The 24,963-nt window shown below is 38.2% G+C and overlaps 1 protein-coding gene and 1 long non-coding RNA gene across 2 annotated transcripts in view; both read left to right on the top strand.

Moving 5' to 3' along the window:
- LOC139148903 (uncharacterized) overlaps positions 1-24,963 on the top strand; it is a 185,112-nt gene that overhangs the window by 34,672 nt on the left and 125,477 nt on the right. The window lies entirely within an intron of this gene.
- LOC139148893 (uncharacterized) lies at positions 522-2,905 on the top strand. Its single transcript, XR_011556032.1, has 3 exons — positions 522-632; positions 1,322-1,451; positions 1,969-2,905. It is a non-coding gene; the product is annotated as an uncharacterized lncRNA (long non-coding RNA).

Here is a 24,963-nt window from a genome sequence, read left to right as displayed (position 1 = left end):
GGGAAAATGTGACTTTCCAACACAAATTAATGTTAGCAAACAGTCTATATTGTTTTATCCTCTATATAAATGTAACTTACAGAGTCTTGTCAATCTAGAATACGCCTCAGCACATACAACAAATTTACAACATAAGTGACCATATGAAACAGCAAAAAAGTTACATAAATGACATACCACAAAGATGACATTTTGTAACGTCATCTTAGTCTCTAATCTGTATCATCTCTCTAACTTTTTATCGCAACTCTTCTACGATTTTTTAAGGATACCTATAAGAAATGTGGAATTATATTGCAAGCGCAGGGTCACTTTCGTTCCTTTTACAGCTACAAGTAGGATGAAAGAAAATAAATGTTAGTGCAATCCTATGCCGCGTTACATCAACTTAATCAACATCTTGTGTAAGCACTTGCGTAATGCCCCGGTCTATGTTAAGCGTGCTGCCTATCTAGGCTGTTACAGGAGAGAAAATAATGAAAAGTATCGCAATAATGTCTGTTTATCTTGTTTAGCAAACTCAGTTAGTGGTGGATGCTGTTTTATGGACAGTGGCCTTCGGAGAAGCTGTTATTGCTATTATCTCGTCAGCTTTCTGTTGCAGAGCCGTCTGTTGTGACCAATCACACATCGTAAGTAACACCGGCGGCCACTTTACTGTTGATTAAACTCACTTGATGCAGTCAGACATTTTGATTGTACAAATGCAAAGCCAGCTCTATCTTGTGCTGAAATGAGAGTTTACTATTGGCACTCTGTGTTCAATGTAACATTACAATGCACATTCCATGTTCAAGTCTTGTTTATTTCAATATCCCCCAGACACACTGTCTGCTTGGGACACACAAGTCTGCGTGATTCTATAGCAGTGATCTCATATTTACTTGTACCCGAGTCTGTCTGATATCTCAGTAAAAAGCTTCGTGCTTTTCCGATTACTATATGTGTGTTTGTACTGTGTCTGTGTGTCGTCTGCTCCATGCACACTGTGTTGCTCGGTCGCGCACAGGATTGTAACATCTAAGTCGGTTGCTGTGACCAACTCTTTTGGGTTGGAAACGGTAGCTGACTGGTTTTGTGTGAGGCCTAGCAGCTAGGCGATGTTGCCGCGAGTGTGTGGGGGCTCGAATCCCGTTTGGGTTATAGCAAAAATTTATTATTTTAAAATAATGACAAATTAACCACAAGATTGAGGTGTAATAAGGGTTGCTGTTGATTGGAATATCATGTTGCTACATGTCCCACTGAATTGATATCAGCAGTACATGAATGTGGATTAGACTTATTATAATTGTCGATGTTTTCAATGTCAATTTTCCAGGAATCTCACAATGATCCCATCCAGGGGTCGGGTGTTGCTATGGTACATGAAGTATCAAGTGAGGACGCAACCATCAGTAGTAATCTACATGCATCGTCGCCCGACTTTGTGGATGAACATCAGGAAACATGTAAGACACTCTATTCGGCATCGACCATCTATATCTTGCTATTCTTAATATATAAAACGATGGTATTTACAACATCCGTTTCACAAGTCCAGTAGGCTTGAAGTCAAAGAAATATTATCATTGATATCATAAATATTCAGTGTGAATATAATCAACCAAATTGTTGTGGTATTTAATCGTAGTAATTACATCCACAGAACGTATGTGAAAAGCTGAAGACTGCTACAACAAATATAATAAATACACGTTAGATAGTTTATAAGTATAGCGGTGCAGGAAAGGAAGCTCAACCCTAATGAAATACCACAACGATTTATACACAAAAATTCATATTATATGATTTTTATATGAATATTACTATCTCTTTGAATATTCTGATCAAGCCAGTGCCAATTTGTCTCTGTAGGATTCATATGTCAAAGAGAATTCTTCCAGAGATGGATTAATGATTTCAAAAGAAGGTAAACGCTATAAAAGAAATAAGCATGCAAAGTAATGTCTTCTCCACTTGAAACAGGTCCTCATAGATTGGCACAGCGTTGCGTTTGTTCAAGTCGGTCAAGTCTGCAATATCCACAGCCGCCGAAGAATCGACATCACCAGCCACCGCAATGTGCAATCTGTTTGCAATAACAACACAACAACAACATATAGTGCCGCGTCAGCAATAATTGCTGCACTTGCAGCAAGGAATGACATCACAACAGCCCAAGACATTCCAACAACAACATCATCAGGGGTTGCAGCAACGACCAGCGCAAATACACCAAACTCAACCACTGCTTCACCAAACACAACAAGGGTTGCATCGAATGCAGACAAAACAAAGAGGACTGAGCGAAGAAGACCAATTACAGCAAGCGCGCCCACAGCAGTTGCAACAGCTGCAAGCACAACAATTGGCATACCCGTAGCCACCTGCAAAAATGCAGTCCAGGTCTACTACAAGCCAACAATCTCGACAGCATGACAACATTGTCGTTGAGGGCGCAATGGTACCTGCAGTCATCGATATGGCTTCCCCTTCTCCCCCGCCATGTTCTCATGTCAATAATGATATGTCAACATCTTTGGTAGAACGTGAAGGTTGAACGTTGGATATTGAAAGACTTTTCAAACCAAAAATATAGCCAGCAGACATCGAACATAAACGTGATCGACTCGTTACTAATAGTTGTAGGAAAGAAAAGATGTTCCTCAATTTTTTCACACATAGAGTTTTTAATTTAATTAACACTGTCACTCTATTTGGAAAATAAACTAATCGTCTATTATTACTATTGCAGTGCACAATATACCATATATTACTATACGCATAGATTGATATATAGATAGATAGATAGATAGATAGATAGATAGATAGATAGATAGATAGATAGATAGTTTCGATAGATAGATAAATTAACCAAAGTATACAGATGTTCCCGTGGCACACTACAGTTCTAGATCTCATGGGCAAAAGACTTCATATACGTTCAGTTTAAGTATATAGAGGAAATGGAACACAAAATTAGTGGTACATCGAAATTTGTTTTCTGACGGTTTCCGACGGCGATGCATAACATAAGCGAAAGTAATGAGAATTTCTGAGTCGAGTCTAATATAGCTTCCGTACCTTACCTTATTAGTTCACTAATACTTATATTTCTTCTGGATAAAACGTGTACATAACCTTTATATTCAAGAAGGCAAAAGTTCAAATGGTAGGACTTAGGTGTGGTTAAATTGACATTTTAGTGGATATAACATATATTTTTATTTTAATACTATAGCATCCTATGTCCTCTACTAAGCTCAGTTCATTCTGTTAAGGTTCCTAAAATAAATTAAAATTTTTGATGTTGGAAAATTTGCATCATGCTGTTCTGTTGATTTTACACAGGAATTGGTACTCTAATGCAGTATTTTTAAACTTTCGATCATTCTTGTGTATCAATTCCCATACGCTTTATTGTAACTATTAAAGAAACAAGAGCTTGGGTAATTAACAGAAATTACAATAAAATGGAATGTCAAAATCTGAGTTGGATTTGCATGTCATATTTTATTGTATCGGGTAAGATGAAATAATGGGAATTGAAAAGGCGCCGATGTTTGTTTGATAAGAATGCCGGACGCATGATGACAGGTTTATATGAGCTACTGTACTGAGGAAGGTATAATATCTGCAGAAATACTCTTGTCACATGATAACGACATTCAAACCAAACATTGTGAAGACCATCGAAATTTACTACGAAGATGAATATTTCTTTCGGAGCAGTTGTCATAGTAATAAGTTGTTCGAGTGGTCATGACCATTGCTAAAAAATACACCATGTCGTGCTAAGTCTTTCATTTGCTTATTAAGTATACATTACGCGAAGGCTTCACTGTCATTTTTAGAAAACACGATGTAGGGCTTCATATATTCTCCTGCATTGAAAGGGATATTTGGAACTACTACTATTTTTTGTTCTGTTTACAACAGTTTTTTTTCTATTGCCAATTGCCCCCTGCCGGCAAATGTTATCATACAAAATACCCATATAAATAACAAACAGAGATATCTGTGTTTAGAGTTTGTAACTTGAATTTTAATCAAATACAGAATTGGTGTAATGTTCAGGTAAGTTTTTTTCAATTTTAAGTGGTTAAGCAATTTTCGGTAACAGCATTAACTTGATAATTGGACGCTTAACGGGATCATCACTAAGATGTTGACAGGGTATTTGACAATTCGTACTTTGTTGAGATTCGAAAACGCAATTAAAATAATTTACATGACAGTTATAAAGTATCTACCGCTCAAGAAAGATTCATTTTTGTTGCCTGTCAGAATTGAAATAGTAATGTCTCGTCGACGCTGTTTAGGGTTACTGGAAGTAAATGCAAATATGCAAATTTAGGAATTAATCGTAAATAAAATCGAACAAAGCAGATAGGAAAGGATATGATATAGTTGGGTAAAGTGTGACATGATGTGATAGAATAAGTTCGCTTTTGTTAGAATAGCGAGGAATATAACGGATCAAAATAAAATACGACACGTGAACAATATTGTTCTACTGGGATGTTATTTGTTGTCCTCCTTTTTAAAATACCCAAGTTAGAAAACTGAACAACTTAGTACCTCTACAATTATCTGGATTCTCTATATCTCCTCTCTTGTAAAGTGGCAAAGTAAAGCCCTTTCCCCAGCTTAAAAGAAAAAAATTCACTAACATGCATTCTATTGAAAAACTTATTTAGAATTGGTAACAGTAAATCTTGTGTTGATGTATAAAAATTCTATAATTGTGCTTTATTCTTCTTCAAATTTTGAATAGTTTCTAAGATTTTTGAAACTTTAATGGAGGCGTTCAAATTGCCATTATTTATGACAACTTGTGTTATAATTTAAAAAAAAATCATGTCATCGGGAAATGACTAGAGTCATCCATTATTAGTATTTCAAGATGTGAAATTTGGCGGTACAAATCACATATACATAATCAACAGTACTTCTGCGTCGACTGGCTTTATACGTATATTCGCACCTTCGTCATCATCAATTACTCTTTCGCTTAGAAAATGTACGCTTAATTAACAACAAACAGACCAAAATTATTTACCACCAGTGATTTTCTCGGTATGTAAAAAACATCGTGTGCGTCGCTTTACAATAATCTCCTTTATATTATATAGTCGTCTAGATTACACGTCCTGCATTGAAATTTCCGACACCGATCATTGTCACTTTAAATTGCATAAACCTGTCTTCTTAATTTCAATAAGAGATACAAGCGATCCCTCTGACGCAAAATAAGTAACACAAAGTGAATAATAGAATCTCACACTCCCCAGGGATCAGATTTCTCACACGAGTTGGGGATATTTTTTCTCACACGAGCCGCAGGCGAGTGTGAGACAAAATATCCCCAACGAGTGTGAGAAATCTGATCCCAGGTCCTTGGTGTGTGAGATTCTATTTCTCACATGACCACAAAATGCGTTAAATTCACACTGGAAGTTGAAAAATTGAACGATCATTTTAACTGTATCAGTGACTATCCTACTTCGTTGCCATGTATTATTCCGCGTCACCAAATGTAGTCCCTAATTTCTCTCAGGTCACACGCTACAAATAAACAACGCATATAAATACCATAACACAATTTATTTAATCGATAACATGCAAAAAGATGTTATTTCAACTTTAACTTGAGTTACAATAAATAACGATAAATATCAACGCACAGAAACACCGGCATAGACACAGTTTAGGCTACTGTAGACCTATATCCGTGCCTACTGACTATTTTCACTTTCTGTGTCAGAATAAATCACATATTTTCGCTTGCACGGAGGTTCACGAATATTACAGGTAACATTGAATGTACCACCAGCTATAGTGCAATTCTCGAATATCGATGTGGATCCGACACTGTGAGTTTTTGAGGACTTCGGTGTGCTTATGGTAGATGCCTGAGACTGTTGAAGAGTCATGTACGATGTTGTGGATGACGTTGATGCTCTGTGATGAAGAGCGCTGCTCTGAAGTTGTTGATGGGATGTGTCAGTCAAGATATGGGACATAGCGTACTGCTGTTTATCGGACAATTTGCAATAGTTATTAACTGACTGCACATTTTTATGCGCGCTTTTCTGCATTGTGTGTGTTGCTGGCACGTTGTTGTCATTCAGTTTCTGTAGCAAGTATTTCCTGGCACTTGTATTGGTGAGTCGTTTCCCACGACAAGGTATTCCGCTTTTCCCAGCCATATTCTTCATTATTTGGGCGATTGTGTTCGGACCCATCGCCTGACGCTTGAACCAAACGGCATCAGACGGTTGCGGTGTATTTTTAATAGCTAAGTAGAACGGAGTTTCCGGACCCATGAAGTTCTTTGGTCGCAACGATGCGTAGAATTTATACAGAGCAACTGGGCACCTATTTTGTCATCGGGGTATGAATACATCTGTGGCTTTACAGGTCTAACATCGCTCACATTTTCGCCAGTTCTAGTCTTCGTCTGGTGTTCGTTTGTCATTTCAATAAACTCTCTGCCATCAGCATCTCGTTTAAGTTTAACATCTCCCCAACAAAGAGATCTATGTTCTTTCACTGCCCTCAGGCCAAAGTAATTAAATTCTTTGTTTGCGTCCCCACCCGCCTAGGTTTTTAAGGTTTTCATGAAAAACACACACAGTGTATTTGAATAGGAAAGTTTAGGACATTACCGCTTAGCTTTTCCGAACTAAAATGTTGTTACAATTTTTATTTGCTGCAATCAAATTACATTGTGTTAATTTTCTTGTGTGTGTTTTTCAGCCGCTTAGACGCGTACCTTTTCCCATTTTGAGTGGACGCAAAACGAAGAATTTAATTACTTTGGCCTCATTCCAAAGTGCAACATATTGTTCAACCAGAGTGTATTAATGACTGATTGGGGCGTGTGGGCGCCTAGTTGTCTGTCCGCATACAACTTATTTACATCGTCGTCAGTGAGAGTATCGGCTTTATGTGGTAGGTTTCCTTACCGTGTTTCCTTAGGTTTTTCTGTTTTGCTTTCAGTTTTTCTCGAGTAGAAAAAAAATCCAAACTTGTCACCAACGATGCTTCATACTTGGCTAAACGTAGATGTCTTTCTAAACTAGATAACATCCCTCGTAGGTAAGACGGTTCGTACTCCGTTCCATCCTCCTTACGAACAACACATAGGAAATTTCCGACTAGCGGGTCGAGCTCATGGGGCGGAATATCGGCAATTTCGCGATGTTCGTCTACTTCTTGCAAGTACTGTTTGAATAGTGTTACATGATATTTAGTCTTCCGTACTGTTTCACTGTTCTGCTGATCCACTACGAATTGGTCAATGTCATTTGAGGACAATGCAGCAAATCTAGAGCTCGGAGTCGACGACGGTACAGCAACTGGTACAGCAGGTGAAGCCTCTTGCACGAACTCAGTGGCGAGTTTCACTGCCGATACTTCTACTTCGGCTCCGGTCGAGATATCCATCAAAAAGAACTGGCGATATGTTCCAAGTGGTCTATGTTCCCTAGTGATTTGGAAAATTCGACCGTCTTTTGTGAATTTGTCACCAACAACGTACAACATCATTCAAAATCGTGACATCGCTGTCGTCTGCCACTGCACTGGGACCTGCTCACTTTGTAGTTCCGGTCCGTATGCTACTCATCGCGCCATTGGATAATATTTTACATGTAAAGCGAAAGGCCCTTTATTATCCAATTAGAGCTCTTGTAATATATACCGCTTTAGTGTATGCGCATGTATACAGAGTGTGGGACGATTTCTGAGAGTGTGGGATCGATTTTTTCCCACACCGTCGATCCCGCACTCCCAGTGGCCAGGAATGTGAGAAACATCTTTTTCTAAACCCTACTTTTGAGTGATGTATAGATATAGTCTGATATAATACGATTGGATTTACATCTAGATGCAACTATCACACTCTCCAAATAATGTGCGGGCTAAGTGGTATTACCGTGCCCTGTCCATCGCATTTTAATTGGTAAAGCTGAACCATGTGACTGCTCACAAATACACAGTAATGGTTGGTTTACATGTCCGTGAATATGAATAATATCGTAAACATAGTTATTACACCCAAAAACGAAAATTGTGATTTGTACAAAGATTAAATCAATCACAAAATAAAAAGGAGCACTTGTGGGCCAAGTTTAGACACTTTCTTCAAAAAATCTGCAAAATTTTTGCAGCGCGCACTACTCACTGACAAGTTCCTCCGTTGTCGTTCGCACGGGAAATTTTCGTACATTTTGACAGTTTTAGGGGGCTCGTTGATAATTTATTGGAAAAAAAACAGACTCCGCGCTGACCATTAACGTTTATTTTATGGGCGCGGGCTCGAGGAAAGCCAACATTTACGGGCTCGGCAAGCCTCGTCCTTTAAATTTTTACTTTCCTCTCGCCCTTGCCCTTATATAAACGTTAATGGTCAGCGCGGGTAGTGGTCTCATGTTAACGTCACGAAATCTGTGCGAGTCTCCCGATAAAATAACGCACATGTCACGTGTCATCCTAGCGCCCCCTCCCGGTTGTTATTGCACAATATACGTACTTTGCAATCGCCCTCCCAGGTACATCAACTTGCGCACCTATATCCGTGTGCTGGCGCATGTACAGGGGTTGACGTACTCGTGCCGTACCTGACGTTTGCTGGCGACCATGTATCGTTTCGTCCACTGTAGGTCATCGTATACCGCATGTACTTTACAATGCACATCATCGATCCTTATACGTAATTCATGCAGGGCATTTTACAGACATGTGCCTAACATTGATGTTAATCGTCTGATGTATGCGTGCCTCCCGATCACCCCACACACTACGTTACTATGAAAAATCAACGACATGTACATGGTAAGCATAGGCGTGTGTCACTTGTCAAGGCTATCAGAGTGGATACTCAAGGACACTGTTCGTGGACGTGTATTGGTGTAGTCAATATATCGGCAAAACAGACACATTTACTTTGTCTGTGTAGTCAGACAGTGTATCCAATGGTCACACAGGTATTAATGTGGTCAATTCGACATCAATTACAAACACATCAAGACACTGCCCGTGTAATCAGGTAATTACAAACACATGAGTACAGTGTCTCATATGGTCACTTATGTATTAGTGTGGTCAAGGTCATCTCCAATACAAATACATTAGTACACTAGTGTCTGTGTGGCCAGTGTCTCCAATGGTCACCCATGTATTAGTGTGGTCAGGTAGACTACAAATACAGATACATATGTACACTGTGTGTGTGGTCAGTGTCTCCAATGGTCACCCATGTATTAGTGTGGTCAGGTAGACATCAAGTACAGATACATACGTACACTGTCTGTGTAGTCAGACAGTGTCTCCAATGGTCACACAGGTGTTAATGTGGTCAAGTTCATCTCCAATACAAATGCATTAGTACATTGTGTGTGTGGTCAGACAGTGTCTCCAATGGTCACCCATGTATTGGTGTGGTCAGGTAGACATCAAAGTACAGATACATAAGTACACTGTCTGTGTGGTCAGATAGTGTCTCAAATGGTCACCCATGTATTAGTGTGGTCAAGTTGATCTCCCATACAAATGCATAAATACACTGTCTGTGTGGTCAGACAGTGTCTCAATGGTCACCCATGTATTGGTATGGTCAGGTAGACATCAAAAACAGATACATAAGTACACTGTCTGTGTGGTCAGTGTCTGCAATGGTCACCCATGTATTAGTGTAGTAAGGTAGACCTCACATACAGATTATGTACACTGTCTGTGTGGTCAGTGTCTCCAATGGTCACACATGTATTAGTGTGGTCAAGTTCATCTCCAATACAAATACATTAGTACACTAGTGTCTGTGTGGTCAGTGTCTCCAATGGTCACCCATGTATTAGTGTGGTCAGGTAGACATCACAGACAGATACATATGTACACTGTCTGTGTGGTCAGTGTCTCCAATGGTCACACATGTATTAGTGTGGTCAAGTTCATCTCCATTCAAATGCATTAGTACACTGCATTAGTACACTGTCTGTGTGGTCAGTGTCTCCAATGGTCACACATGTATTAGTGTGGTCAAGTTCATTTCCAATACTGTGTGGTTAGTGTCTCCAATGGTCACCCATGTATTGGTGTGGTCAGGTAGACATCAAGTACAGATACATAAGTACACTGTCTGTGTGGTCAGAGAGTGTCTCCAATGGTCACACATGTATTAGTGTGGTCAAGTTGATCTCCAATACAAATGCATAAGTACACTGTCTGTGTGGTCAGACAGTGTCTCCAATGGTCACCCATGTATTGGTATGGTCAGGTAGACATCAAAAACAGATACATAAGTACACTGTCTGTGTGGTCAGTGTCTGCAATGGTCACCCATGTATTAGTGTAGTCAGGTAGACATCACATACAGATTATGTACACTGTCTGTGTGGTCAGTGTCTCCAATGGTCACACATGTATTAGTGTGGTCAAGTTCATCTCCAATACAAATGCATTAGTACACTGTCTGTGTGGTCAGACAGTGTCTCCAATGGTCACACATGTATTAGTGTGGTCAAGTTCATTTCCAATACTGTGTGGTTAGTGTCTCCAATGGTCACCCATGTATTGGTGTGGTCAGGTAGACATCAAGTACAGATACATAAGTACACTGTCTGTGTGGTCAGATAGTGTCTCCAATGGTCACACATGTATTAGTGTGGTCAGGTAGACTACAAATACAGATACATATGTACACTGTGTGTGTGGTCAGTGTCTCCAATGGTCACCCATGTATTAGTGTGGTCAGGTAGACATCAAGTACAGATACATAAGTACACTGTCTGTGTAGTCAGACAGTGTCTCCAATGGTCACACATGTATTAGTGTGGTCAAGTTCATCTCCAATACAAATGCATTAGTACACTGTCTGTGTGGTCAGACAGTGTCTCCAATGGTCACCCATGTATTGGTGTGGTCAGGTAGACATCAAGTACAGATACATAAGTACACTGTCTGTGTGGTCAGATAGTGTCTCAAATGGTCACCCATGTATTAGTGTGGTCAAGGTTGATCTCAAGTACAGATACATAAGTACACTGTCTGTGTGGTCAGACAGTGTCTCCAATGGTCACCCATGTATTGGTATGGTCAGGTAGACATCAAAAACAGATACATAAGTACACTGTCTGTGTGGTCAGTGTCTGCAATGGTCACCCATGTATTAGTGTAGTCAGGTAGACATCACATACAGATTATGTACACTGTCTGTGTGGTCAGTGTCTCCAATGGTCACACATGTATTAGTGTAGTCAGGTAGACATCACATACAGATTATGTACACTGTCTGTGTGGTCAGTGTCTCCAATGGTCACACATGTATTAGTGTGGTCAACTTCATCTCCAATACAAATACATTAGTACACTAGTGTCTGTGTGGTCAGTGTCTCCAATGGTCACCCATGTATTAGTGTGGTCAAGTTCATCTCCAATACAAATGCATTAGTACACTGTCTGTGTGGTCAGACAGTGTCTCCAATGGTCACACATGTAAGTGTGGTCAGGTAGACATCAAAAACAATACATAAGTACACTGTCTGTGTGGTCAGACAGTGTCTCCAATGGTCACCCATGTATTAGTGTGGTCAGGTAGACATCAAGTACAGATACATAAGTACACTGTCTGTGTGGTCAGATAGTGTCTCCAATGGTCACACATGTATTAGTGTGGTCAGGTAGACTACAATACAGATACATATGTACACTGTGTGTGTGGTCAGTGTCTCCAATGGTCACCCATGTATTAGTGTGGTCAGGTAGACATCAAGTACAGATACATACGTACACTGTCTGTGTAGTCAGACAGTGTCTCCAATGGTCACACATGTATTAGTGTGGTCAAGTTCATCTCCAATACAAATGCATTAGTACACTGTCTGTGTGGTCAGACAGTGTCTCCAATGGTCACCCATGTATTGGTGTGGTCAGGTAGACATCAAGTACAGATACATAAGTACACTGTCTGTGTGGTCAGACAGTGTCTCCAATGGTCACCCATGTATTAGTGTGGTCAAGTTGATCTCCAATACAAATGCATAAATACACTGTCTGTGTGGTCAGACAGTGTCTCAATGGTCACCCATGTATTGGTATGGTCAGGTAGACATCAAAAACAGATACATAAGTACACTGTCTGTGTGGTCAGTGTCTCCAATGGTCACCCATGTATTAGTGTGGTCAGGTAGACATCACATACAGATTATGTACACTGTCTGTGTGGTCAGTGTCTCCAATGGTCACACATGTATTAGTGTAGTCAGGTAGACATCACATACAGATTATGTACACTGTCTGTGTGGTCAGTGTCTCCAATGGTCACACATGTATTAGTGTGGTCAACTTCATCTCCAATACAAATACATTAGTACACTAGTGTCTGTGTGGTCAGTGTCTCCAATGGTCACCCATGTATTAGTGTGGTCAGGTAGACATCACAGACAGATACATATGTACACTGTCTGTGTGGTCAGTGTCTCCAATGGTCACATATGTATTAGTGTGGTCAAGTTCATCTCCAATACGAATGCATTAGTACACTGTCTGTGTGGTCAGTGTCTGCAATGGTCACCCATGTATTAGTGTAGTCAGGTAGACATCACATACAGATTATGTACACTGTCTGTGTGGTCAGTGTCTCCAATGGTCACACATGTATTAGTGTAGTCAGGTACACATCACATACAGATTATGTACACTGTCTGTGTGGTCAGTGTCTCCAATGGTCACACATGTATTAGTGTGGTCAAGTTCATTTCCAATACAAATACATTAGTACACTGTCTGTGTGGTCAGTGACTCCAATGGTCACCCATGTATTGGTGTGGTCAGGTAGACATCAAGTACAGATACATAAGTACACTGTCTGTGTGGTCAGACAGTGTCTCCAATGGTCACACATGTATTAGTGTGGTCAAGTTCATCTCCAATACAAATACATTAGTACACTGTCTGTGTGGTCAGTGTCTCCAATGGTCACCCATGTATTGGTGTGGTCAGGTAGACATCAAGTACAGATACATATGTACACTGTCTGTGTGGTCAGTGTCTCCAATGGTCACACATGTATTAGTGTGGTCAAGTTCATCTCCAATACAAATGCATTAGTACACTGTCTGTGTGGTCAGACAGTGTCTCCAATGGTCACACATGTATTAGTGTGGTCAAGTTCATTTCCAATACTGTGTGGTTAGTGTCTCCAATGGTCACCCATGTATTGGTGTGGTCAGGTAGACATCAAGTACAGATACATAAGTACACTGTCTGTGTGGTCAGACAGTGTCTCCAATGGTCACCCATGTATGAGTGTGGTCAAGTTGATCTCCAATACAAATGCATAAGTACACTGTCTGTGTGGTCAGACAGTGTCTCCAATGGTCACCCATGTATTGGTATGGTCAGGTAGACATCAAAAACAGATACATAAGTACACTGTCTGTGTGGTCAGTGTCTGCAATGGTCACCCATGTATTAGTGTAGTCAGGTAGACATCACATACAGATTATGTACACTGTCTGTGTGGTCAGTGTCTCCAATGGTCACACATGTATTAGTGTGGTCAAGTTCATCTCCAATACAAATACATTAGTACACTAGTGTCTGTGTGGTCAGTGTCTCCAATGGTCACCCATGTATTAGTGTGGTCAGGTAGACATCACAGACAGATAAACATGTACACTGTCTGTGTGGTCAGTGTTGCATAAAAATGTAAACTGTTTCATTTCCAATAGCTAAAAACGTTTCTTCTCCTTGATGAATCTCAAAAACCAGAACAAGAAAATCAGCATAGGAATATTATCAAAAACATTAAATATATTTTTGCATTTGTTTATGCGTATTGATCATGAGTCCCGTTGTTTTGTTTTTTCCACTGTTTTGTGTAATTTATGTAATATAATTTATATGACAGCTCTTGCCAAACCTTATGACATTGACTGGTGCAAGGTGATTGCTATAGCAAACATGATAGTCAACATACTTCTGATCTACTGTTTTTCTCAGAATTTTCCAAAATAGAAAAATATTTACACCTGTGTACCTTAGATGTTATGGCTCTGACTTTTCTGTGACAATAACTTTGAAGATATAAGTTTACAAGAACTTTATAGTGTATTCATAAGTATCTTCAAATTTATAGCACAATGTTTCTTACATACCTATAGATGGAGACCATGTTAAAAAGGGGGTCAATACAAACAGACCAATATGGAGAAAGGAGGTCTTGTTTTTTTGTTGGCAAAAGATTTTTGATGACAAGAACTACACATCAAATGATGTTAATCACAAACTTAGAGTGGCTCAACTAGGCCCAGGTTTGATGGTGTCAAGGAAGCTTGCTGGTGACACAGAATGTACGACTAGAGTAAGCTCAAGGTGTGTTGTGATATTCAAGGATTCATTCACACCTGAGCAGATCAGCATTTTGAGCAAAGGTGAGTTTGAGCCTGTACAGTGGATTACCATCAAATCTCTCTCTTGTATAACACATGCACAGAACACACCAGCAGGGTCTCTTACAAGTGTTGCCTTCTCATCAGATTACACTAGACTAACATTACAGTAGACTGGTGTTGGGTAGACTGTTCACTTGTTACATGGGGTGTCCGCGGCTATAATGTGAACTGTGTGTCCCCTCTATATGCCTGATTTCCTAATTATAGCAGCATCTGGTGCGATTTGTATGTGGATGTTTAAATTGAAGTTATGACTGCAATAAAAAGAAATAAATAAAAAAAATTATAGAAGCATCTCTCTTTCATGACACCAAGTTGTTTGTGTTTAATGAAAATGTGTGTTCTGCGCATACAAGTGTGTATATTGGAAATCAAAACTGGAAGGTAAATGCCCCATATGCGGTCAGTCGGCGGCATCTGTTGTATGCATGTCAATCCAGACCAAAATCATGAAGAACAAGACGTAGCGTGTTAGTATTACAGTTAAGGCCATTATTCTTCGGTGGGGCGAGTTGGTAATTACCTACCAATTTAGCTAGGGATATTGCAATATACCAAGGGAACTTCCTAAGCCAAACTCTGTTTTCCTATCTGCAGCGGCAAGAGGAAATCTAAACAAACACAGCGGGTAACAAATTTTACAGCCAGCAATGGTGATCTGATACCGGGATGAACGATAATGTACTCCACTGTCCGCTTTATGTTTAGTAATTTAGCTGGTCAGAGGGAACTTTGGTAGTGAGTGATTTTGTATGTGTGGCTCAGTTCATCGTGTAGTATGTTGAACACTGTTCTGATTGCCGGCTGGTTTTGTACAGTAAAAGTATTCTAAAATAGTATTTAATCAATATTTTACTGGCTGCTATCAAAGGTTTCTTCACCCACAAAAAATTAAGCAACTAGTTGTGCAGGTCATGTCAAACTTTTTGATTGTGGCCTTCCAGGATATTTTGGGCAATGGTACTGAGAATGAGATGGGCGATGACATGCTGAAGTGCCGTCTGTGGTGCATTTATTCTCTGAGCGATATTTATCATAGTTTCAACTTCATGTAGCTTCGTACAATTTTGTCATCTTGTCTCGAATTTCGATGGAGCTTTAAGACAGATTGTAAAGTTGACTTTTTGAGTCGCTGTTTGCTTTTGAATTAGACTCCTGTGAACCACACAGTAAAGACCAGCTTTTGAAAGATTAATGAACATGGGGTGATCTCAAGCTTTTGTACAAAATACCATGTTTTGTAATGATGTTACTTCATGCAGCTTTTTCAAACCTAGTTATGCGCATATATATCAAAAAGAAGACAAGGCACAATATGATCTCTTAGGATCGTATTTTATTCCTTGTAGTTTTCATTCCCCAATCCAGTCCCCTTTTAATGAACCTACATGAAAATGGTTCATCCCGGTATCAGATCACCATTGCTGGCTGTAAATCTCATTACCCGCTGTGTTTGTTTAGATTTCCTCTTGCCGCTGCAGATAGGAAAACAGAGTTTGGCTTAGGAAGTTCCCTTGGTATATTGCAATATCCCTAGCTAAATTGGTAGGTAATTACCAACTTGCACACCGAAGAATAATGGCACTGACTGTAGTTGTAAGGGTGTACCCAGAGTTGGAGATATGAGTTCAAATGAATAAAAAATATGAAAATGAGGTAAAAAAAGGGAAAAACATGCAAATCGCTAAAACTCTGCAACCACAGGCCAGATTTGGTTTAAAACATGACATGCAAGTTCATCTAGAAAACCTGTTAATACCGTTGTGAAAGTTTCATATTTGTAGTTTTTGGATTTTAAGTCAAAATCTTCTCTGAAATTTCCATTGCGATTGCTTTGAAAATTGATGTGAGATCCTTAATGTCATCTGGTATCATCTTCAAATTGTGGTGACATTTGCATATTTGTATTTTTGGGAAATTTTGTCTGCTAATAGTCTCTGAAACCACTCATTTCATTGCTTTCAAATTTGACAATCAGGCCTACAGATCTAGATGATCCAATAACGTTGTGTTCATAATGTGACAAAACCTATATTTTCTTTACATTTTATTGTGAGCACACGTTTATAAACCTAAACCTCCATCAACTTTCAAGATTACTTGTGGCACTTTCTTGCTATTTGGTGTAGTTTTCAGTCCCCATGGACACCGTCGGGGGTGGGGGGGACATAGGTTTGGTTATGTCCGTGCGTGTGTCCGTCTGTGCATTCGTCCATTCACGCAGATATCTCAGAGATGCCTCGAGCGATTTCATTCAAACTTGGTACAAGGGTTACTTCATATGTCATACATATGCACGTCAATTTGTTTTGTGATACCATCCAATATGGCTGCTATGCGGCCATTTTGTTACGATTTTTTCATGTACAAAGCCATAACTCAGGCATATCTCAACCGATTTTATTCAAAGTTGGTACAAGGACATTGACCTATGTCATACATATGCACATTGATTTGTTTTGTGATACGATCCAATATGGCTGCCGTGTGGCCATTTTTTTACGATTTTTTTCATGTCCAGAACCATAACTCGGACATGTATCAAGCGAATTTATTCAAAGTTGGTACAAGGACATTGACTTATATTATACATATGTACGTCGATTGGTTTCACGATATGGTCCAATATGGCCACATGGTGGCAATTTTGTTATGGTTTTTTCATGTCGAGAGCCATAACTCTGGCAAGTCTCAACTGATTTTATTCAAAGTTGGTACATGGACATTGACTTATGTCATACATATACGTGTTGATTTTTTAAACAGTAAGATCAAATATCGCTGCGTGGCGGCGATTTTGTTACGATTTTCTCATGTACAGAGCCATAACTCAGACATATTTCCACCAGTATCATTCAAAGTTGGTACAAGGACATTGACCTATTTCATACATATGCTCGTCAATTTGTTTCACGTCATGTAGCAGTATCATGTCAATTATTGAAGTTTCGTAATTAGGCTGATATGTTAAGAAATACTGCATCAAATTTCATGAAACTTTGTACAGATTTAGCTCACATTGCCCGTAACATTGAAAAAGACATTTATCTGTGTCATTTTTATTAATTTGTCATTGCATTGAACTTTCCTAATTAGTGATATATCCTCAAATACAGTGTCAAATTTGATGAAACTTGATACAGATGTTGATCTCATAGTGTTGTAAATAGTGCATCGAACTTTATGAAATATGGTACCGGTGATAATCTGTTAGTGTTAGGATAGTAAGCAAAAATGTTTGGCAACATCCTGTCGATTAATTCCTAGTCGACTCATTTAATGACCTTAAGGATGGTGGCCTACATTGGTTTTATGTTTTCATAACCATGGAACTCATTCTTGGCATTGAGCGCCATCTGTATCAAAGTATTTTTATCATAGACCTAATTAAGGAAGAGGACTCTATCCTCTCTGAGGACTTGTAATCAACGTACCCATTAACAAGTGGGGACTGTGTCATCAACGATGACTTGTTCAAATAAAAAAAAGTGCTACTGAACATTATAGTGTTGGTGATATCTCATGACACTGGGTATTGTCAATCGATAACGTTAACGATTGCAAATTACTCCTCAATAGACAAGATCTGTTAGATTGTTATTGAACAGGATATTTGTATGTCCATTGTATAATTATTGATTTTGTATCTGCAAATTTGAATGGTATTTCCAATCAAAAGTGGCCAAAAGTGATGGTGACTTGAGAAAGCAGCAGTCACCCATGTCTTCTGGTAACTGGTATGGCAGTCATTGACTTCAAACAATGCTACTCGCGTTCAATTTAATTTTAGCAATATTTTTTATATTTCGAACCCCTGACACATGGTCTTTGTTTTGGTGAAAAGTGTTGGGTCAAACAGTACTGGGAAATTCATGAATTATTACCATAATTGCAAACTGTTGCCTAGACTCTCTACCATTTTTTTCCTTTTGTCTTAAGTTTCCAAAACAATAAATTAACCATTTGTAAGCCTACCCCTGTAAATTATATAATTTTTGAAAGCCTAGATATAGGAAAACATTTTGTCACATTTTGTTACCATAGTGTCATCATTGTTTACATAACTATCATGTGACAGGTAATTTGCAGAACCGTTCAGATATCGGTTTTCTTCACGTTTTATTTCAATGCTTTGAGATATGTGTTTGAAATTTTTGTTAGTGCAAGCTGTCCTAAGGATCTTCCAAAGTATGCCACAAAAACTTCCGGAGCAGTGAATTTGACCCTAGTTGATTTCTTTAAAATTGTGATCAAATAAAACTAAGGAAGATGTGAAAAATCTGAGACATACTTTATAAGAGCGCTGTTACACCTTGCATTCCAGCAACTTTGAGTCAGATAAAAACAAAAGCGAATTTCAAAAATCAGGGACACAGTTATTTTGCCCAGTATACCCAACTGTTGATTGCAGTAAACAGATCACCAAGGCCGATTTGAGATTTGTACTTACACTTTTTTTGAGTAAAAAAACAACAAAACAATTTTTTTGTGAGTTAAACAACCGGAAGATGTGGCGGCATTTGCAGCACTGACAGATTGTTCATAATGATTTGAGCTCATATTTGGTATGTATATAAATACCAAAAAGAGCTTATATGGTCAGTCGGTGGCATCTGTATGTCTGTATGTGTGTATGTATGTATGTGCTGATGTATGTCCGTCACACGCAAAGGCTCCCATACCGCCAAAGCTACCACTCAGTATTTGGTGTACAGCTACCGGTATATGCAGGGGTTGAGATGTGACGTTGTTCAAATGAACATGTCAGTGTCAAAAATATGCAAATGAGGTAAGAAAAAGGGAAATCCTGCAAATGTGCAAGAGTTGTGGCATGCCAATGACTGAAACAGGCTACTCCACTGACCTTGAGTCATTTCCTCTCATTGTTTATTAACTGTTACATATTAACAGACCTGCTTAAACTAAGAGGGACTAGCTGTGTTGAAACATTCTCTACTATGCATGCTGCTAAAGTTGACCTCCAGTCCCTAAAGTTTCAGACCTTATTTACTTTTGTCATTCTTGTTTTTCTCGTTTAAATATTTCTTGTGTTTTTCTGATTATACTGTTCAGAAATCATTGTTATAACATCAACGTAGAATTTTCCTGCACTGAACAGATAGAAACAATATTTATTGTTGATCTTTGGTACCCATACTGGTATGTGCCAATTCTGATCAAATGTGAGCGACACTGTATAATTGCGGTATTTTTTATAAAAAAGACCGTGGTTTAAAAAAAGCAAAATCAGCACACAACTTTACCAATCATTGTTTATTTTGACTGATCAAATGTGATCAAATGTGAGCACAGTGTCTTCTAGACCATTAGTAGTAAGTAATGGTCAAATTTTTGCAAACTTTTCAAAGTAATATGTGGAAAGTTGTAGTTGTAGCTTCAAAATGTGTTGGGCTTAAAAATAGAAGGATAAGAAAACAATGCAAACACAGTATAATTTTACTTTTATTAATTATTTTTGGAATTTGTTTATTTTCAGCAATGCATGATAAGCAAAATCAATACCAATCAATAAGTGGTGAAAATGACTCAAGTGAGCAGATTACAGCTACTAGTACTTCACAACAAGATGGTGATACCGCAAAGGCTGATGGAGATGATGTTGACCTCGAGATTGATGAGCATAACAATGGTCAGAAGAAATGGTACCCAAGGTGAAAGCCATGCCGATATTCCTCACATGGATGATGGTGTATCGTCGAGATACACAAGTGATGCATTGCAAAGCGACTCGGATGAAAGTAAAATACAGTTTGAAAGACTTCCTAATACTTTTCAAGGCAACAGTAATATTGAATTGCCCAGCGACAAAGACACACAAAGTGATCATGAAATGGAATGGACAGGTACAGCACAGCAGATGGTCAGCAAGAGAGCTCATGATATTGAAGATCAGCCGGTAAAGGCCAAAAAGAGAAACCCCCCCCCCCAAAAAAAAAGCGATCTTCTTTGGCAAAAGGCAGAGGTGTTAGTTATCAGAATGTTCAATGAGAAGTAGGTCTGTAACTGTATTGGCCACAAGGTAGCTTTTTGATTCTTTCGCTATTTTCAGTGTTGTCTTTTCTTTGCTATCATTTGACTGCTTTGTGTGTTTCTGTAGCTTTTGTGTTAGTCCCCACGGACACCATCCGGGGGGACTTATAGGTTTTGTCATGTCCATGCGTCCGTCCGTCCGTCTGTCCGTCCATCCGTCCGTTAACGCAGATATCTCAGAGATGCCTGGAGTGATTTCATTCAATCTTGGTACAAGGATTACTTCATATGTAATACATATGCACGTCGATTTGTATTGTGATACAATCCAATATGGCCGCCGTGCGGCCATTTTGTTACGATTTTTTCATGTATGGAGCCATAACTCTGGCACATCTCAGCCAATTTTATGTAAGTTGGTACAAGGACATCAACCTTTGTTGTACATATGCAAGACAATTTGATTCACGATGCGATCCAATATGCCCCCCATGGCGACCATTTTCTTATGATTTTTTTGGTACAGAACCATAACTCAGGCACATGTCAACCAATTTTATTGTAAGTTGGTACAAGGACATCAACCTTTGTCGTACATATGCAAGAAAATTTGTTTCACGATACAATTCAATATGGCTGCGTGGCGGCCATTTTACTACGGGTTTTCATGTACGGAGCCATAACTCGGGCACATCTCAACCGATTTTATTCAAAGTTGGTACAAGGAAATTGACTATTGTCATGCATATGTACATCAATTTGTTTCATGATATGATCCAATATGGCTGCATGGCGGCCATTTCGTTACAATTTTTTCATGTCCTTAGCTATAACTCAGGCATGTCTCAACCGATTTTATTCACATTTGGTACAAGCACATTGATCTATGTATTACATATGCACATGAATTTGTTTTACAATTTGATTCAATATGGCTGCATGGCGAACATTTTTTCCATTTTTTTCATGTCCAGAGCCTTAACTCGGGCACATCTCAACCGATTTTATTCAAAATGGTACAAGGACATTGACATTTGTCATATATATGTACTTAATTTTTTTTATGGTGAGATCAAATACGGTGGCTGTGTGAGGCCATTATACTGGGTATTAGGATTTTTTTTTATGTCCACAGCCATACAAGGACATGGATGTATTTTCATATTATGTAATAGATATGCATGTCAATTGGTTTCACATCCGCTGCAATGTGGCTGCCTTTTTAAGTTGCATTTTGTTCATGTACAGAGCCATAACTCCAACATATTTCCACCAATATCACTCAAATTGGTACAAGGACATTGATGTATTGCTATACATACGCACATCAATTTGTTTCGCGACATGTAGTAGTATTATGTCAATCATTGAATTTTCGTAATTAGGCTACATTGGTTATATGTTTTCACCACCATAGAACTCGGTCATTCTCGGCCATTAAAGGGACAAATTCGGCCATTTTTCATGAATTTTGTTTGATATGAGATACTACTCATATTGTTTAACATGTTGAAAGATAATGAGTGAATGGGTGACCATGCATACATTCGACCCAAGCTTTTGACACTATACATGAAACCATCGTGAAAATGAATTAATGGTCATTCAGTGGTCTAAAACTGGGGTCGAATATATCCATCTTCACCCATTTATTCTGTATCTTTCAACATGTCAAACAATATAAGAGGTATCTTGCATCAAACAAATTCATGAAAATTGGCCGACTTTGACCCTTTAAGCCCCATCTGTATCGCAGTATTTTTAATCACAGACCTTATTAATGAACAGTACTCTATTCTCTCCGAGGACTTCTAATTAAAGTACCCATTAACAAGTGGGACTGTGTCACAATGATAACTTGTTTTGAATGATTTAAAGAACTCGATGGAAAAGTAATGTGTAAGACAGGCGAACAGAGTTAGTTTAATTCTTCCGTTGTTTCCAAGTTGTTTCATTTATTGAACATTATGGTGCATATTACATGGCAAAACTGGCTTTTTTTTACAAGTCACTGTGAGGCAGATATTCTTATTTTACCCAACTTCCATAGATAATTAATTCCATAGACACACTGTCATGAGTCCCATGATGTACGCAACATAGCATAAAAACACACACCTTCACAAAATGTCTGCCGGTAGAAAATGTAACCGTTCTCTTCATAAAATTTATCTTTTTAAAATTACCTGTACCCAGTTATATATATGTTTTCATATTTCCAGCACTATCATAGCATTGTATTTCAAGCTTTCTTAAGTACTGTAGTTGCCACTTATTCCTTTGAGCGAAGTGTACCATACCATGGTCACTTGTTTCTTCTGGGAGTACACATATTATAAATGACATTGCAGTTGGTATGCATGGCAGCTGAACAATGTATGTTGTCAGAATTCAATCACTGTTGACAAGCTTTGCAAATTTTTTGTTGGGACTAAAGGGTATAATTTTAAAACTACTTTATTTGATTTGACTTACCCACATTTTTCATTTGTCATTTACCGAAAGTATGAGGTGGAATACTTGCCAATCACAGTATATTTTACATGGATCTTCACCAAGATATGTTCAAAACCACCTTTCAAAGAGTTGCCTCATTATATCAAAAGTCAAGGGTACCTTCAGAAAGTCAAACACACAGGCTTTGTCTGCACTATGGGAACTCTTTACCCTAAACCAGTTACATTTAAAACATAAACAAGTTAACCAAAAATGGCAATATATATATAGTTATCCACTTTGAACATTCTGTACATTCATACATCATTAACACACTCTGATATGTTACTGATAAGATTACTTGCAAAGTGTTGTATTGTCATTTTCTGTCTGTCAAAAAAAATATCATGAAGTTGGTCGGCAAGAAGTATGGCTGAAGAGTACGTATGATGTAAATGTTTTAGTGATATGCTTCCCTGTCTTGTAAAAACCTTTGAAATATGCTCAGAACGCGTTGTACAACATTGAAAGTAGTCCAATGCAACTATATGTATTGAGAGCAGCTAATTATAGCTAACATCAGCACCACTTCAATTTTATTTTCCATCTTGTAGAGATTGTCAGATATTTTGTGAGAATTCTATATATTGGAAATAAAGCACAGGTTAACCGCTGTCCTCCTCTGGCATTGTATATTCATTCAGTTTGTACTGCGGCATTTTGTAATATGACGCATTTTGTAACAACTTACGCAAATGTAATAAGGGTATCAGCATTTTGTAATAAAATGGTCTACGCATTTTGTAATAAGGGTATCAGCATTTTGTAATAAAATATTGTTTACGCAATTTGTAATAAGGGTATCAGCGTTTTGTAATAAAACGCGTTTTGTAACATTAGTTAACGCATTTTGTAATAATTATAAACATCCGCTGATATTGTATGTATTTCAAAATGCTTTGTGGTTTCTGAATACGTAAAAATGTAATAGCATGTAATGATATCGAGATTATATCTCACTACCAGTGCTAGGTTATCATATTTACGCCATATAAGGGGGTCTGAGTTGACAGTCAAAATGCAATCGAAGACAGAATGAGATTTATTGTATGCGATTTATAATTGAGAAAACAAACCGAGAAAGTTTTAGTAGGTTTTACATACAGTACTGTACTTTGAAAAGACAATATACTGCAGACCTTTCTGCATTTTTTCTCTTCAATGTCACTGTTGGTGGATGAAAAGAGGAAGGCTTGGAGATGACATGCAGAGCTCAGAAAATGATAAAAGACAGCGACATCATCAACATTGACAGTGTTGTGTTCTAAGACCTAATTTTATTATACTAATGATGTACATGCCACAAAACCAACCTTATCCAGAAATGGTATCCTTATGACATTTTGAGGGTTTCGGTCTTATTTGTAGGGCGTTGCTACATTATTTTTTACTTTGTTCACTAAAGAAAAACAATAAATATTGTTTTTGGTTACAATAAAATTGTGTATTCTTATGTTTTTGCATGTATATTGGATGAAGTTTGCAAAACTCAAATAATCAAATTCTGAGTTTTGCAAAATGATTGTAATGTTAGTGTACACTGTGATTTGAACGAAGCTTTTATTGGGTTCATAAAAATGATGTTACAAACATTTTCTTGGAACCATCAGTTGTAGACAACAGAATCTAATATACATTTAGACATAATTGAGAAATGGGAAGTGATAAATTCTTTAGAATGTGGTCAGAAAGAGAAGCAATATGTGAAAATCATTGTAAATTTAGAATACTGGTGGCCATTTTGAATATTTAATGAGGTCATGTGACCAGTATTTGCATATTTTGGGGGCAATTGTAATACTACAATTCCAAACATATCTTGTAATTGTGGACAAAGTTTGATAAATTCAATAGTCAGATGTTATAAATTAGGATACCTTGACCTGTCTGACCCCTATTCAAGGGCGCTGTGTGTAATTCTTCACTTATGAGTGAAGACAAGAAAATCTGTGTAAGTTTTATCAAATCTGTGTAAAGTTTATCATGATATATAAAGTTTACATCAAAGTCCATGGTCATAGGACTATAAAATGTG

Source organism: Ptychodera flava, chromosome 2, assembly GCF_041260155.1.
Source record: "Ptychodera flava strain L36383 chromosome 2, AS_Pfla_20210202, whole genome shotgun sequence".
NCBI classification, from domain to species: Eukaryota; Metazoa; Hemichordata; class Enteropneusta; family Ptychoderidae; genus Ptychodera; species Ptychodera flava.
The sequence above is the reverse complement of the archived record's forward strand: the minus strand, read 5'-3'. Positions and strand labels throughout refer to the sequence as shown.